Source organism: Drosophila teissieri, unplaced genomic scaffold (assembly GCF_016746235.2).
Source record: "Drosophila teissieri strain GT53w unplaced genomic scaffold, Prin_Dtei_1.1 Segkk7_quiver_pilon_scaf, whole genome shotgun sequence".
Taxonomy (NCBI): domain Eukaryota; kingdom Metazoa; phylum Arthropoda; class Insecta; order Diptera; family Drosophilidae; genus Drosophila; species Drosophila teissieri.
The window spans coordinates 1,717,601-1,722,879 of NW_025225038.1; the positions used below are offsets into that span (position 1 = coordinate 1,717,601).

General features: G+C 46.3%; 1 pseudogene; it reads right to left on the reverse strand.

The window, feature by feature from the left end:
• Positions 1-3,026: 3,026 nt before the first annotated feature.
• Positions 3,027-5,011, reverse strand: LOC122625803 (annotated as a pseudogene).
• Between the last annotated feature and the right edge of the window lie 268 nt (positions 5,012-5,279).

Below are 5,279 nucleotides of genomic sequence, written 5' to 3' on the forward strand. Positions count from 1 at the left end.
AACACGGTGTTCGGATGGACCGTTTCTGGAGCGTGCACGGAGTGAATAGGCCGATCCTGCTGTCTAGCCGGCCAGGGATACCTTTGCCTACGCAAGGGGGGGGAGAATGTTCACGCCAGAAGGGCGCCTACAATTGAGCGGCAGTGTAAGCAGTGTAAAGCTCCTCCACGGCTCGCAAGCACCGCTGCTCGCGCTCTCCTTCTCTCCTCGCGCTCTCCTTCTCTCCTCGCGCTCTCCTTCTCTCCTCTCGCTCTATTCACCACTGCCCAATGTTAATGCCCAATGTTAGTTTTAAGTTAGTCTTATTTTACAAGTGCTGAAATAAAGTGCGAATCTGAAGTCGATCCCGTGACGTTTTCATTTCTGAGGAATTTATCAGCAGCAGCCGCAGCAGCAGCCACAACAGCAACAACAACGACGTCAGAAGCCAAACTATCCTGATCAAACAACTCCGCCCACTCCATTTCATTCATTCATTTATTCATTTTATTTTTCAATTACTGAATGCATAAATATAATTTTGTTTATAGTATCAGAATTGTTAGCAATAATACATCGTTTTTCTGAAATTAAATTTCTAGCATCTGAAAATGTTTTACTATTAATGTGTTCTTCTATTTACTCATATATTATGTATGTTTCATACATACATAAATATATTATGTTGTACATATGTCCGCAATTTAAAGCTTACGCTTTCGTCCGAGCTCTGCATTCTCATAATTAAATTTTCTGCTCTGCTGCCTATGCAAGCCATGAACGACGAAAATGCCAAAATTTTATCCGAGTACTCTAAACATTTACTCAGCATTCACTCATTCTATCCATTCCGCTTTGGTTTGAATTTCACTTATTACGCATACAACGAAAACAACGATCACCAATGCGCAATTCACTCTGTTGAAACCGTTTCGGATTGCAAGTTAGGCTTGTGAGTACTCAAATAACCGAAAATTTTGAGTGCACTCGTGGAGAACTCTAGGATGTATCCAGCCCAGTAAAGATTTAATAAAGCATTGGTTTTGGAATGCAACAAAAGATTTAGTTTTTGTGAAAATACGTTACCACTAATAACAACTTAAAACGGAGTTGAATACTGGCTCACCCTCTGATGATATTCTTAAACATGTTACTGATAACTTCAAAAAAAAAAATCTTTTATAATTGCAGAGATTCAATAAATAAAAAGTTAATAAATACATTTTTTTTTATTAGCGTACAAATTTCAAGTGATGTCGAGGAACGAGGAAATTTAACAATCTTTTCGGCATATTGATAGAAATTGGCAAAAAATATATTAAAATTTAAAAACATAAAAAAAAAATTCAAAACGTATGCGAACCCTAAAAAAAATTGGAAAGACAAATAAGAAAATTAAAAAATGTCAACTAATTTTTGAATACTATGGGCGTGGCAATTTTGGGCGGCTTTTTGGCGTTAGAGTGGGCGTGGCAAACAAAAAATATATGTTAGCTGTTAACTTGTGGGACGCTTGAGCACTCAGCCAGAAATTCCGTCGGGACCTGGCTTAACACGCTGAAGATCGGAAAGCAGTGAGCTTTCGTTTAGAGTGGAGGGAGCAAATATTAAATTTGATTTTGATACAGAATGTTCAGAATGAATGTTCGTAGAATGGTTTTAAAAAAAAACTGGGCAAATACTATTGCCTGATCAAAAAATAATGAGAAAGGGTAAGAATTGTAATAGGATATGTAATAGTGCAACAATATTTTGATCGGTCGGTAATTGATCCGAAAGTTACAAAAATACGTAAACAATTCCAATTTCCTTATTATACATTTCTATAATATATGTCGCAGATCATTTTAATTAAACGACATTTCCAGCAATTTCGTGTTTCTGATTGGCCCGCGCCAAGCAGGCACCTTTTCTATTCCTTTGATGGGCGGCAGGCAACCGTAGTCTGGGTGCGTGTAGGAGCGGGGGGAAGTAGATGTCCGCACGAAAACGAGAAGCATACAGCAAAATGCGGTGAACATTAGTATTGGTGTATGCGGACTAGAATAAATCTCTAAAATGTGTTGGTATTGCATGTAGAGTTAAGAACTACGCATAATTCTGATTTTGTGAAAATAGATTGAGTCAGTCAGTTTTCGATCATTGCGCATAACACACATGCATCGCTCACGCACTTGAAAACGTTGCGCAGACAATAGCGAGTATACCTGGTGTTCAACGGTGGATTACATCTTGTCTGAAAACCAACTGGAAAGCAGCACCCTTGGGATGACCATCAGCAAATCACTGGAAGGAAGCGCGTCGCATTGGCTGTCACTGACTTGCTTTCCTGGTATATCATGGCCACAGTTCCGTCCGAGAATTGTTTCTGGGGAATTGTTGTGCGGGAACAAAAACATTAGCGGCAGCACTTATGAATCTGCTAAATGGACGCCTTGCGGAAGGCGCATGCAGCTGAAATTGACAGGCGTTTGCGGCGTTCAGTCTTCACTTCCGACATCAACACTCGAAACGTGCTACACCAAGAACTAAAGGCCTATTTATTCGACGCTAGACCGTGTTTCCAAACGATGGTACATCAGAGACGCCAGGAAAACGAGCTAAGCCCTACTTCAAGTTTCACAAAATAGGGGGATTATCGATCAAAAACAGTGGCAGTGCACGTTCAGCAACCATCTACTTTGACTTGTTTTAACTGCGGCAAAAAGTAATATCTATTTGAACTAATGAGCCCGTCCTTACTATATTCGACCCACAATTTTCTTTCGAGCTCTGTCGGCAACGGCACTTTTTTTCTGCACCAAATTGAACAGAAGCCTCGCGTTTTCGAATATTTTAGCAAGATAACATCTTCAGCAGAATCATGTTACCATTCATTCTGAATATTCCGTAACACGTCAACCGCCCCAGTAATTTTTGGGAAAAAATGGTTGTACTGGGGTTGGCTGGCCTGGAATTTTCCAAATTAGCTGAAAGAGAAAACATTCTAAAAGGGCGAACACTTGGCTTTTAATAATTATTGCGCGGGCGCGCCGGGCGGTGTTTATTCAGCGAATACGAAAGGTAGACTGTTCGATGTTGTTATTCGCGGCGCTGGTTGATTTGTGGGGTGCCTTAGTTTTTAGTGGCGTGTTCAACAGTTTTAAGTAGTGGAAATCCCTTCTACTGGGTCGCGAACTTATCACCAGTTCGGTTAGTCCTCGGGTCAACTGCGGCGCGGCCCTTCCGGCTGCACTAGGGGTCACTGGTTGCGCTGTTGCCGGCGAAGCCAACCGTCGACGTGGCAATGTTGGACTGCCATTAGTCGTCGGCTGGGTGGTATTCGTGCTTGCCACTCTTGTGGGACTGCTTCTGCTGGTGATGGGGATGCTGGAGGATAGGAAGACCTTCTCGTAGTGGACATTACCACTGATTATGGAGTCACTACCCTGTTCTGTGTTCACGCTTATATTCGTAATACCTAAGTATTATCTTTTTACTTAATCTCGGCGTCTGCGGCTTGGCAGGATTAACAGAGGAAGAGGCTGCGGAAGAGCTGCTGGCACTTCCTCCGGCCGCTGGATAGCAGGTGCCGTAGACAGCCACCATGGTGGTGGCCTCTCCGTCACCCAGGACCTTTACTTTGGTGGTGCCCGACACCTGTGGACTGGAGCCATTGGAGGAGCTTTGCTTGACGGGCGTTGTATACGGATTACTGCTACTGGACTGTTTGCCGAGGACTTGAATGGTACTGGTACTGCTACTGGCATTGGACGGAATGATTTGTACGTTTCTTTTATACTCGTGATGAGTCTGGGATGGCTGCTGCTTGGCATTAGTCTGGGGCTTGGTCTTAACCTCAGGAAATCGAAACATCTCGGCGGTGGCAGTTCGGGTGGCTGCTCCTGGCCATTGTGCCCGGTGTTCGACACTTGGATAATTGTAATGTTGTCCTGAGAGTCCGCACTGTTTGCAGGAGCGGCGCCCGATGATTGGGATTGGAGGGGCTTGCGTGGCGGTCGCTTTGATTTGTCAGCCGCTCCAGCGAACATGGATCGTGATGTTTGTGGTCTGGGAATCAGCCGTTCGCATTGCAGAATATGCTCCAAGTTCAGGATTTGATCGACAGAAACGCGCTGTGCAGTGGCCGCCACGACGTCAACGCGAACTCCATTCTCGGTAAGCACACATGCCTTGCGCAGCAGGGGCGAAAGGTATTCGTCGTCCGAGAGATTCAAATCGGCATCACTAGTGGACGGTGGCTCCGCTGAGACTCCCTCAGCTAGCACGATATCTTCCTGACCAGGGGTTGACTCTACCGACTCACTGATCTGCTCGCTGTATGTGCTTATGGAATCCGAGAGCATGTTGAGACGGTACTGTGTCAAAGTGTTCGACAAGGCAGCAGGAGCAGGAGGTGCGGGTGTGGTGGGCGCTGGACTTGAGGAGGGCTCGGGAGGTGGCGCTGGCTGAGCCTGATGACTGGGTGCCAACAACGCCCGGAACCAGAGCCGCCGGAACAGGAGGCAGTGGCGATGTGGGATCCCGCGTGGGCAGCAACGGTGCGCGCTGTTCAGGTAGCTTCGTGTAGAGGTTTTCGCGCGGCGACAGAATTTTCATTTCGCGCAACTTGGAGCGCAGCGTTTACACCCACTCTTGCATAATCTCCCAAGAGACGGCGTGAAAGCGCAACACCTCGTGGCTGAGCGTGACCACAATTGGGAATGAGTGATGAGTTGGGGATGAGTGCATGGGAGATGTGGGGGGTTTCCCTCAAAGAAACGGCCCACTCCGGCAGGTGTCCAGGTGCTTGACGACGTTCCGCATAGCCCTCCAGCAAAGCCTCCGTGTCGTCGTGACGTCAGACGTTTCCCATCCGCTGTCAGCCGTTTGAGCCATGTGTTCTTGTGAATTTTCCGGAACTGGGCACCTGCCCCTCCCCCAACAGCACCTGGTACGCCCCTCCTCCGCCTGGGCCAGCTGCAGGCAGTGGAGCAGGTGCACTAGCATTCCCGCTGGATGTCGCAGGTGCTGCCGTCGCTGCCGCTGCCATGACTATCTAATTAATCCCAAATTTCAGTCGCTGCGTTTTTGGGGCTCAAAATGTGGGATTAATTAGCGGAGAGCAACGAGCCCAAGGCATGCAAAAGAAGCCCATCCCAGCCAGGAATCCACACCGTAGTTTTGGGAGCCTTCACCTGCTACAGCTAGTTCTTGCGCTGAAATTAGATAAGTCTACATTTTCCTATTAATGTAAACTGTGTTACTAACCAAACATTGTTAGTCAATCCGGAGTCGGAATCGCGATTCCGAATTATCGT